The following is a 13,343-nucleotide window of genomic DNA, read 5'->3' on the forward strand; positions in this document are numbered from 1 at the left end:
CGACCTATAACCTTCACCCACTCAGGCCGAGGAATTAGCTCATAAATTTTCCTCTTCACAGTATCCTTATTAGATAGCAGGGATTATAAAAGCTTTATGCTTTGCCCTTGTAGACAGTAATGTTATGCGTTACATTAGCACCATTGATAGGTAAATGATTTATTTTATTTTATTTGTTTGTTATTAATTTCTTTTTAATTATTTTATTAATTTCTAAAACAGGAAGTTTTGTTTTAGATATGCAAGCTAAAGGCAATCCAAAAGAATTTTCAAGTGGTTGATGGTCGGTCACCTCAAATATCACAGAAGAAGGATGTGAAAAACTATTTGTTGCACAGGAGATGGTAAATCCCGTATTATTCTACAGCCGGGCACGAAACTCGGATCGAAATCCATCATAATCCTAGAGTTTCATGCCGAAAAAACCATCGGCGAGCCTAAGTGTAATTAATCACTTGGGTACTACAACACCAGGGCAACTCGGAGCAAAGATGGAGCAAGTCCGTCACTGTCCTTAATATTCTCTCATAATATAAAACGCAGCTCCAAGGAGATGTATTACTGTTTTACATTATGAGAAGAGGTCACTACCCAGACCTGTTTCAACCTTTTTTCAGGTCTCATCAGTGAGTAAGTAGACCTGGAATATCAAGGTTTTAAGTGAACCGAACTTACATATACCTCTACTAACGAACTGCTAAACTGGTGTACTTATATTGTTATTACTACGATAACAAGCCAAAGGCTATTTTACCGGTGACATAAATTAAGTTTAAGGGAGATGGTAAATCCCGTAATATTCTACAGCCGGGTACGAAACTCGGATCGAAATCCATCGTAATCCTAGAGTTTCATACCGAAAAACCCATCGATCTTTCGATCCGAGTTTCGTACCCGGAAAGAAAAAGTGTAATTAAGAGAAAAAGAAAAGAAAAATTAAAAGAAAAATTAAGAAAAAGTGTACGATAACATCTTATAAAATAATTTTACAAGATTAAATAATTATGAATTGAATGCTGCGAATCGGACATTGATCGCCAATTTACTTGCTTATTATATTCCTTTCCAGTTCAGAATTTTTCGATAATTTTTCGTTTTTCGTAAAGCTCCCTCTCGTGTTAGACATCATTAATTGTGTTCTAATTATGGTACGAACAAATATGTATTAAATATTGCACATATAAATCATATAACAGTGTGAAAGAAGAAATTTGATTAGTAGCTGGAAGAAAGTGTGATGTTATACGGATGAGAAATCGTATCTTGTAATGTAACCAAAAATAATCAAATTAAAGTAACAACATTCGCAGATGTATATATTGTAAATGTCAAAAGGCTGTCCTTTTAATCCTGATTTCTCTATTTTTTATTAAAATTATACATTTAAATATATACATATGGATATTGCCACAATAATTTGCTGACCTCTTGATCCCCAGAAATTATGGAAAACAAACTTTTAACTTACTATTGCAGTTAACTGAGACACCCCTTAGTAAGTTGTTGCGTTGAATTGCTTGATTATTTACGGATCATATATATATGTATTGTGTTTTCATAATTTTATTTTCATTATATTCCATTCCTTGTGATTTTTTTTTTTAAAGACATGAGATCACACACACATTTACTTCTCAAGTTCACTTGGTTTTGTGTTACCAAACGCGAATCCATAAATACTATAAAGGTTGGTGATATGTGAAACATTTAAAATGTTCATACAAATACATCATAGGAAAACGTATAATGTGATTCATCGTCAAATTCCTCATATGTTCCATGAAAAGTGTACATTATTACATAAACAAAGTGGATATTAGATTCAGCATTATTTCAAATCTGAATGTAGAAACTTTGAAAGTTTCGTAAGTTAACCAGAGAGCTTGAAAGAGCTTGCTGGTATACATTCCTCGACATCCCTGAGTTACCTTAATGTGACTACTTAAAAGACAGGCGCTGCCCTGGCATCTATATATTTGCCTTTTATCAGTCCATTTTTGATAAGGTTTGATAAGGCCTCACAGCTGTTTTGAACTGGTTTGTTCTTTTCAGAGGCCAGGCAGAAACCTTTAAAGAGCAAAAACCCTTATTCAGTACCAAGGTACTGAAGGCCTTAGTACCAAATGCTTTCCCCCAAATGAGTCTGTTATCTGTAAGAGTTTTAATATAGTCAGAGCTTATATTTTTGGCTTCTGATGTACTTTTAACTGTCAATCTACCTAGATTTTGGTTATCCTCTAGGTCTTTTTCCTGCCATCCCATCATCAAACACCTGTTCTGCTATTTTTTTTTTTTTTTAACTCATTTGGTTTAAGTGGATGCCACCTTTGCTCATACATTCCTGAATGCTAACAATGTCAAAATCTTCATTTTTTAATATGAATCAGTCGTTGATGTCATGTGTCTACTCCTTTAATTTTTGTTAGAACTATAATATTTGTGGTCTCCAGTCTTTGATCAACTGATTTGTTTCCAACGCCCTCAGATCCATAAATCAAATTTAATTTGAACTCTATCATGTGAACAGAAGCTCTTGTGTTTTGACTGACTTTGTTTCTCATTTTATATAAATATATTCACTTCATTCCCTACTATATATTTTGCTTATTATCTATTTCCATCTTTAATTTATGATCATCTTCACAAAAATTTTTGACTATATAGTTGAAATGTTTAAATAGTTCTGTAGTTTCTCTATTCAGGATATAGTTAATGTTTTCAGTGTTCCTGCCTATTTTCATAGTCTTTGTCTTTTTATTGCTGAATTTGTCTTTTTATTCTTGACATATTACTATATGTCAAGAACTCCTGCAAACTTGTACTGGCTTTGTTTAATATTTTATCATCAAAGAGCTGAGATTAACATTGCCAAATCTGATATGATATGTAATGCCACTTTTCTTTATAATATAATCCATATAGATGATAAATAATACTGTAGATAAAGTGTACCCTGGCTTTTACACCTGATTTTGCATCAGACCATTTGATTCAATTCTCCTTCAATTATAAAAGTGACTTACAACTGATATATAGATTATGTATTGCTTGGTACAGTCCCACATTTTCCTTATATACTTGTAGCATTTTGAACAGCTTTTCTCTTGATACTTTATCATATGCCTTTTCCAGATCTAAACATAAATTCAGATTCTTGTTATATTCTGTGATTTCTCAACTGTCTCTTAAAGTGAAAATCTGATGTTGACAATTCCTGTTTGGCTTAACCCCCTTACCGGCCGTTGTGGATCAAATACGCATCCGCATACGCTTCGTATCCATCATATATTTCATTGTTATAACAAAGGTATTACAATTTTAATAAGCACTTCGGATCCATGGTAAAGTGAACGTCTATAGACGTCTTGGCCGGTAGCGTGGTTAAACTCAGCTTGTTCTTCTCCAAGTTTCTCATCTCAACAGTTTTTCTTGGCTTCTTCTAAAGTGTGCTTGCATAAATCCTACCTGGAGCATTCAATAGTAAACTTCCGCCATGATTCTCACATTCAGTTTTGCTTCCCTTTTGTAAATGGGTGCTTTGAGATCTCTGCTGAAATCATCTGGAATCCATTCCTCTGAAGAGACCTGAATTATGCAATACAGATTCTGTAAAATTTTTGTACCTCCACATTTCAGCATCTCTGGTTAGATGTCATTGATTCAAGCTGTATTTCCACGTTTCAAGTTTTTGATGGATTTTTCTACCTCAAGTATTGATATGTACCCCTGGTTGCATTTCTCTTGATAATTTTGTACCAATGTTCTTTGATGTGTTTTATTTGGCAATCTTTCAAAGTAATTATGGGCATACCCCAATCATATGATGTTTAAGGTTCCAGCCCATTATTTACTATATGATGTAATTCATTATACAAATTCCTTTGTATAATGAATTACATCATATAGTAAATTATGTGTTTTTTTTTCATTCTTTCTTTTCTTTTCTTTTTTTTTTTAAGATGCAAGTCATAGTTTCATAAAAAAGTAAAAGTTGAGCAGCTCTCAGATGTGAACTGTAGACTAAAATACAGAAATATTATTGAAAAGAAAATGAAAGAGTTTGAGAACAGGAATCAAACCTTGGAGATTCAGTGGCAAACTCTGAAGGAAACATTGATTGATTCTGCCAGAGAGGCATGTGGTGAGGTTGTGTGCAAGGATAAAAAAATCAGAACTCCCTGGTGGACACAGGAAGTTAAAGAGGCAGTGAAGGAAAAGAAGAAAGCATATCAAAAGTTCCTGGCAAATAAGTCAGCTTTTACTCTTACAGAATACAGAGACAAATGTAAGAAAGCTAAACAGTGTGTAAAACTAGCTAAACAAAAGTCATGGGAGGACTTTGGCAAGAATATAGAAAATAAATATCAAGAAGGTGGCAAAATATTCTGGAGGTTGTTGAAGAAGCTTAGGAATGGAGGAAAGAGTGCTGTAAAAGTAATTAGAGATGATAAAGGTGAAATGAAAACAGGAGAAAAAGATATCCTTGAAGTATGGAGTAATTACTTTGAAAAACTGCTAAATGAAACAAGCAGTGATGACAGCACAGTGATTAAAAACACTGACCAGGCATGCAGTCAGGAATACATATCCATACTTGAAGTAGAAAAAGCCATCAAAGGCTTGAAATGTGGAAAGGCAGCAGGAGTAGATGATATACGACCAGAAATGCTGAAGTATGGTGGTATAAGAGTCTTACAGTGGCTGCACTGCGTAGTTCAGAAAGCCTGGACAGAGGGACGAATTCCCGATGATTGAAGTAGAGCTCTCATAGTACCCATATATAAAAAGGGAAATAAAACTGAATGTGAGAATTACAGAGGTATTTCCCTACTGAGTGTTCCTGGCAAGATCTATGCAAGTATACTTGAGAAACGGTTGAGAAGAATTGTGGAAGAAAAGCTTGGTGAAGAACAAGCTGGATTCAGGCCAAATAGAAGCTGTCAGGATCAGATCAGATCTTCACTTTACGACAAATAGTCGAGAAAGCATGGGAATATAACAAAGATCTGTATTTAAGTTTTGTCGATTTGGAAAAGGCATATGACAAGGTGCCAAGAGAGAAGCTATTCAATACGCTGCAGTTATATGGTGTCAATGGAGCATTATATCAAGCAATACTTAGTCTTTATTTGAGTTGTGAGTCAGCAGTTAGAATTGAAGGAAGTACAGGAAGATGGTTTAATGTTAAATCTGGTGTGAGACAAGCATGTACATTATCCCCTCTGATATTCATTATCTATATGGATCACATTATGAAGGAATGTGGTATTAAACCTGATATCAAAATTGGAGATGTTAATGTCAGCTCTTTGCTTTATGCGGATGATGTTATACTTCTAAATAAATCCGCTACAAGTCTGCAAGATTCTCTGACTAAATTGAATAGAGGTCAGCAATAAAAAGACAAAGACAATGAAAATAGGCAGAATCATTGAAAATGTCAACTGTGTTGTGAATGGAGAACCTGTGGAACAAGTAAAACATTTGAGCTACTTAGGCACGATTTTTACTGAAGATGGTAAACTAAATATAGAAATAGACAACAGAATCAGCAAAGCTGGTAACGTGGGAAGTCAATTGAATAAATTCATATGGAATAAGAAAGAAATTAGTCGGAACACTAAATTAGCTGTATACAAGACTGTGTTCAAACCAATTTTAACTTATGGATCTGAGAGCTGGGTCAGAAGTAAAACACTTGACCAAAGACTAGAGACCGCAGATATGAGAGTCCTGAGAAAGATTAGAGGCGTGAACAGATGGCATCAATGGCAATATCATATTAAAAATGAGGATATTAGGAAAGAACTTGACATTGTCAGCATCCAGGAATGCGTTAGCAGAGCTAATCTCAGATGGTATGGTCACTTAAATAGAATGGGAGAGGAAAGATTAGCAAAACAAGTGTTCTCTGCCAGGTTGGCAGGAAAACGACCCAGAGGAAGACCAAGATATAGGTGAATTGATATGGTACAAAGTGCCTTAGACAATAGAAATATAAGATCTGATAATGTTGGAGTCTTGACAAGTAACAGACTGATTTGGAGGAAAATTGTAGATAGGAAGTTAGTAATGGTGTAATTTTTTCATGCAGTACTGTCATATCCTGTACACCCCTTGAGGGTACATGGCAGGAATTTGATGATGATGATGATATATGTACCTAATGGACTTAAAGAAATCATTTTACATCAGTTACACAAACAAAAATTTTAGAATTATTTTTTGCAAAAAGGAAGTTTTCACTGAAATGGAAAAGTTTTTCCATTACAGCAATAATATTTTCACATTTATGGACAAGCATAGTATAATATATGCAATCTCTAAATTAATATTTATTTAATTTTATGCTTGGTGAGGATATATTGTTGGAGGTGGAAGAAATAAGAGATCTGGGGGTGATAGTGGACAAGGATTTGAAATTTAGGGGACACATAGCCAAAATAGTGAAGACAACACAAAGGCTTCTAGGAATGATGCAGAGGACATTGACGTGTAGAAGTAGGGAGATTCTTTGTATAAGGCTTTGATTAGGCCACACATGGACTATTGTGCCCAGATTTGGTCACCTGGTTTTCAGAAGGATGAAGAGATGTTGGAAAGTGTCCAAAGGCTAAGGTAGTTTCTGACCTCTGACTAAGGTAGTTTCTGACCTCTCGAATGTCGAGTATGAGGAAAGATTGAGAAGATGCAACTTGCAGAGTCTGGTGGACAGGAGGAAGAGGGGGGATATGATAGAGACCTACAAGTTGGTAAGGGGTTGTTATAGGATCGATGCTGGAGAGGTTCTACAGAAAATAGTGGGAGATCGGGGGAGAACCAGAGGTCATCCCTGGAAACTGTATAAAGAGGGTGTGAGTAGTGGAGTGAGAGGCAGGTTTCTTTCGTGCAGAATTATGAATGATTGGAATGCCTTGCCTGAGAGTGTGGTGTCTGCAAGGAGTTTGAATGTGTTCAAGGTGCGGGCTGATGAGCTGTGTGTGTGATAAAAGGACCTCCCAGATGAGTCTTTGATTCCATGAGGTCTTGGGGTAATAATAATAATATTGACTGGTGTAGCATGTTCATTTCACTAAGAATTTTGTAACAGTAGTAGTGGATGGTAAGTTTAGCCTGCAGCCTATCTCTGTCTTCAATACATCACTAATATATGTATTTTTAAATTAATTACACATCTATTCCCACATCTCTGAATTCTAGTAGTGTTTCTTCCTACTATACAGTTGCGACCAAAGCACCTGATGTTATACACATGCTGTATGACTCCTTCTGGTATTCAGAATTTAAATGTTAATACTAGTTCTTCTGCCTTCTCCCTGAAAGAAGCTCATGACATATTGAGCAAACTATATAGGAGTATAAATTATATTTAGTTTTCTCTTACATGTGTGAAGTTATTTAAAAATTATATTTTTTTATATGTTTGGTATTCATTTCCTACTCTGCTGGTTAGATCTCTAACAAGAACAAGCATTACTTTTTATTTGTCAGCTTTTTTTTCCAGTCATTCAAAAAATCCCTCCTTTTTCCTTAGTAGAACCTTCTGTGGGACCATAGGCACCAATAACTCATTTTTCAGATCCCATTTTGATGGTTGCCTGCGTCACTCTACTTGATATTGCCTGCCATTCATATCCTTATGTTTAGTGCTAAATACTATAGCTACTAGTTCCTTTTCCTGAATATTATTGCCTAAATATAACATGTTATATTTTTTCTTTAGAACCTCACCTGTTTTGATAATACAAGTTATGTCAGTGTGATGCTTCTCTAATCCTTCTATCAGTTCCATTTCTTTTCCATTGATACTTCTTATCTTGATGGTGCTTATCTTGACTTCTGCTGATATTGAGGTTTGTTCCAGTAGCTGATTTTTCACTCTACACCCTAATTCTCTGATGAGCACTTCAAGGAATCAGAGCAAACAACTATGATTCCTTGAAGTGCTCAAGGAATTTATTTTATTTATTTATTTTTTTTTTTGCTTAAAAACAAACACTTTAAAGACACTAGGGACACAGTCAAAATAATATTGAGTAAATGATCATGTATTTCTCATTAATATCTTGATTTTCATCAATATTGCATTTAAAATAAATTCTAAAGTATTTATGCAGAATTTTGCTTTTTTTTTTTTTTCCCCTCTGACTTGAATGATTACTAAAAAATGAAGTGCAAAGTTTTAATTAAAGAGTTCTGTTTTTTAAGTCCAGTTTTCTTTCACAAATACACACATGCTGGCCTGGTTGGCCAAATGTATTCGCTTCCTGCCAAAAGGCTGTGGGTTCGAATCCTGCTGTGGGCATGGATGTTTGTGATTGTCTGCGGAAATACTAGTGGTGATGGTGGGCATTAGATGGCATTGGTGTAGTTGTGGTTAGAATGAGCTATAGAGTAGACAGAGTTGTAGAGTAGGTGCCCTCCCTAGATGAGTCTTTGGACTCTCTAGAGGTGTCATATAATAATAATAATACTCGAAGGAAACATTATATATATAATATTAACTCCACACCCATGAGTGGTAAACCTATTGCCATCTCTTGATGCTCTATGTAGGTAATCGGTGAAGGGGAAAAGAAGGAACTTGCCATTATGTTTCTTTGAATAGCTGGAAGGTGCGTTCCTTGAACAAAACAGTGTAAGGAAAGCTCTTCCCAAAACAGAGAGAGAGAGAGAGAGAGATGGAATAAAAGAGAACTGTAAGAAGTTGATCTAGAGTACAGATCTTAAGTACATTTGTAGGAGTTGCCATGATTTATTATTATTATGTATTATTTGACACCTCCAGGGAGAGGACTCATCGAGGGATGTCACCTGCTCTACAACTCTGTCTCCACCATTCGATCACCAGCTGACCGCAAATACACCAACACCATCTACCATCGACTACCACTGGTATTTCCACAGACAATCACAAATATCCATGCCCACGGTGGGATTCAAACCCACAGGCTTTAGAGCGGATACACTATCCACTTGGCCAACAAGGCCGGCCAATTATTGGTAAGGAGTCTATTCATGATTCTTATTCCTTTCAGGAGAAAGATCAGAGAAGCATGTACTGGGCTGTTCATAGTATATAAGAGATGATTTTGTTTTGTCAATATGTATAGGAGATGAAGAAGAAGAATGTCACAGGAGGTGAATTTTTAAATTTTGTACACAACTTTCTGAGACTTCTTGTCAAAGTATTTGAGTGACAGAGGATATAGCAGTAATAAGCATATAAATATTTCATAAGTATTTCTGCTGGAAATTTGAAATAATATATAATAATAAATGGAATGCTTCTGAAACCTTGCAGATGATGATGATGATTTATGGTTTTAATGGCATTAAGACACCAAAGGTCATACTGCCCCATATCAAAGGTTATAGTAGTACACAAGGTAAGATAATCACAAACATCCACACTCGTAGCATGATTCGAACCTGCCACCTGTTGGTTGGTAGCAGGTATGCTAACCACTTAGCCAACTAGGCCAACTTGCAGATTTTAACTCCAGAGAAACTCTATATGAACTCGCCACAAAATATATAACTAATTATTTAAAATAGTAGCTTGCTTCAGTAAACTTTTTCGAGCTACTTCAAACCTCCAGTAAGCAGTGTGGCGGACTCACATACCAAGTAAAATTAATTTTCTAAGTACTTATGTACTTTTTTTTTATGTCGAGCCCATACACGAGAGGTTGGTTGATCAACCTTTAGTACATTAGTGCTGTACATGGGTAGTGGGTTGGAAAAGGAGGAACTTGTTTACATTTGATTTGAAAGACTATATATTGTATTCCTTGGGAAACACAACAGGGAGGAAGACTGTTTCACAATACAGCAGTTACACGGATGAAGGAAGAGGAAAAGAAATTTGTTCTGTTTGTTTCAGGGTGCACTGTGAAGGGATGTTGAACATCTGCCGCATGTGTTCCAATGAGCTGAGTACTAAGTGGGGGAATTATTGATGTTATTTCAGATGAGCATTTTCAATGGAAATATTTGTAGAATATACATCTTGGAAATCAGACTGTGTAACTCTAATGATATTATTATCAACACATTCATCACAGACTGTTGGTTAGATTGTAGAAGTGCTATCCAATTTCGTCCCACTAGGCCAGTGATGGCGAACCTTTTTACCCAGGTGTGTCAAACATCTTTTTTTTTTTAAATATTGACGTTGTTGATGTTCTACTTGCATACATGCATTATAAATTTAACTACATAATCATAGATGGTGACTTATACATATCATATTAGGCTATTTATTTAATAGGACATTGATATAAAATCTATGAATTCATATTATACAATTAATTTAATAAAGTGAAATTACAAACTTACATTTCATTTAATGACTTTTCTGTTGCTGAGTACTAGTAGAAAGTTGCTTTATAGAAGAGCTATAGTGTGTACATTTTAATGCTACACAGGCAGCGCTCAAATCATTGCTTAATCTATTTCTCCCTTTCAAATTGATATTATTTAAGGCAGAAAATAGAGCTTCACAAGAGTATGTAGAAGAGAAAATTGTTAGAAGAGCTTTAGCAAAGATTTTAAGAGCATGAAAGTTTTTGGGAATGCTATTCCACACGCTTAGAATTTCACAGTCTGAATTTTTACATGCGGTATCATGCAGACGTTCTCGCTCAAGTTCTAATTCATTTCTAAGAGCAATATTTCTTTTCTTGATAGGATTACACTGGAAGTCGGCTAGTTGCATTTCTAGATCTTTTAAATCCGACCACTCAAAACCATCTCATTTAAGATCCATGAATTCTGTTTCATCTGGATGTTTTTGAATGGGATTGTTTGTTCCAACATTCGAAATTGCTCAAATCTAGAAGAAAACTGCTCAGTTACTGACTTTAGAGCTTCGATAGATTGATTGATATGTTGTTAACGATTTCTGGGGCTGGTTTCGTTAAAAAAAATTTCAGTCTTGGGAAATACTTAAAATTGTTACTTTCTAAATCATGTTAAAATATTTTGAGTTTATTCTCAATGCTCTTGATCATGCCAAACATAACATCGACAGATTTTTCCGAAATCTTGCAATTGTATATTATGTTCATTCAGGTGCAATGAAAAATCTGTGAAAAACATCAGCTTACTGAGCCAAGGAGAATTGTTAAACTGAGAAAATTCGTGCTCCATGCCCTATAATATATAAATATATTAATATAATATAAATAAATATATTAAATATATAATATAATATATTTAATAGTATAATATTTAATTTAGTATTTAAATATAATTTAATTTAATTTAAACACTCAACAAACCGTTCAAGTACTTGGCTACGAGTCAACCATTGAATATTATTGTACCTTAATAGACCATTGTACACTGATTCAACTTCGCTTAAAAGTGAATTAAGTTCTCATTTGTTTAAAGTCCTGGCAGCAATAAAATTATTTACCTTTGTCACAATTCTCATCACATCATCCAAATCCTTTAAGCCTCGTTTCACACACAGCGTCTCCTGATGTGTAATACAATGGAAACAAACCAGGGGATGACCAACATATTCTGTAAATTGTTTGATAAAACCGACATTACGACTAACCATATTAGGCGCGGCATTAGTTATAATCGAAAATATTTTCGATAAATCTATCTGATTCTCACGGAACACTTTAACACCACAGTCGCATATGTCATTGCCTGTCATGTTTTGATGTAAATTTTCTAACTTTATCAATTCCTCATGCATAGAATCACCGTGAACATACCTTGCAATAATAGCCAATCGAGCTGATGATGTAATATCTGTAGTTTCATCGAGACAAATGGAAAAACAATGGCAGAGTTCAAGTCTTGTTGTATTTGATTTTCTATACTAGTATTCATTGATATAACTCTGTCTTTAATAATATTCCTACTTAATGGTAACTCTTTGCGCTTTACAATAGCTTCCTTATTATGAAAGTCCTGAAATAAAAATGGTGGACACTTTACGAAAGTTTCTTTAATATAATCACCATCACTAAGTGGTTTCCCATGTTCAACAATAGTATGTTGAATACTGTAACTTGCGGCTACTAAATTTGAAGGTCGTGAAACAAATTTTAATTAAAGTCCCTGATTGTGATTCTGCCAGTTTTAGATGTTGCAATATGTATTCTTTGTGTTCTTCAAACGTTTTTTCTAGAAGCCATTTGTGCTTAGTTTCAAAATGATGTCTTCTTACATTCCAAGTTCTACTCACAGATAGCTCACCACACAATTTACAGAGAACTTTATCGCCTCTATCAATAACACCATATTGTTCAGGCATCTTGGAAATTTCTTCCACTTCCTTTCTATGATAAGTTTAGTTTTTTTATTAGTGCTAGCTGCCATTGTAAAAGGGTTCACAAATTAAAAAAGAGCACAATTATTTACAGCGGTAATTAAGCAGTACTAATTAATAAGAACTAACGATTACTGGAAATGAATTATACACCAGCAACTCAAATTACTTAAGTGGCAGACCATGCAAGACTACCACTCTTCTTTCAGCAGGGTTGCTAGATTTATTACTGGTACGTTTGTAGCAACCTTGTTACGTTTTACCCTCCATCATGCTAGTAAATAGCAGCTATTTACTAGGTTTTGTTACAACCTCATCGTAAGTTGTTACTATTTGCATTATTTAACAAAATGTATGAATTTAATGCAACTATAAAAATGTTTTCATTATTTTCTCAGATAAATTCAATATTTAATGCTGCGAATTATATTTTTCTAAACATATTTAAAGTGGTTTTAAATATGTTTAGAACTTGTATTACTCAGTCTCTCAATGAACGAATTGCACACAGAAGTCAAATGAAAACTTTATGTTTATAATATATAAAGCACGTATTTATAATTTTGTATCGTATAATATTGATAATAATTTTTATAAGTTTTTATAATATGATATGACTATGCAGATTATAATGATTAAGAAAGAAAATGTAAACTTAAAACGCTCATTGTTTATAGGCTAGTTACAAAATAAAATAGAAATAGGCTAACATTAAAATATATTTTTTCAATGAACCAAAACCTACCTTCGCCTTAACTGAGAGCGATCTTACATGATTTATCGCAGTTTTTTCATCAGAATACCAATATCTTTCAACATCCAAGGTGTGTCATAGGTGCGCCATCACTGCACTAGGCCAAATGGATAGAATGGCATACTGGCCAGAACATGTGCATGCTCACATTAATACATAATATTTACTTTATTTTTTTCCTAATAATGGAATACCATTATATTCCATTATTTCCTAATAATGGAATACGCATGTCAGCACTGAAACCCTCAAGTGTTTCAGTGCTGACATGCGTGTCATAGGTGCGCCATCACT

The 13,343-nt window shown here is 34.4% G+C and overlaps 1 protein-coding gene across 1 annotated transcript in view; it reads left to right on the top strand.

Moving 5' to 3' along the window:
• Nucleotides 1-1,162: 1,162 nt before the first annotated feature.
• LOC150095241 (uncharacterized) overlaps nucleotides 1,163-13,343 on the top strand; it is a 267,888-nt gene continuing 255,707 nt past the window's right edge. Inside the window, exon 1 of the mRNA XM_090410764.1 lies at nucleotides 1,163-1,495. The gene's annotated coding sequence lies outside the window, so the exon portion shown is untranslated. The remainder of the gene's footprint in view (nucleotides 1,496-13,343) is intronic.

The sequence above is a fragment of the Typopeltis vanoorti genome, chromosome 20, assembly GCF_054136105.1.
Source record: "Typopeltis vanoorti isolate ZY-2024b chromosome 20, IOZ_Tvanoo_1.0, whole genome shotgun sequence".
NCBI lineage: Eukaryota > Metazoa > Arthropoda > Arachnida > Uropygi > Thelyphonidae > Typopeltis > Typopeltis vanoorti.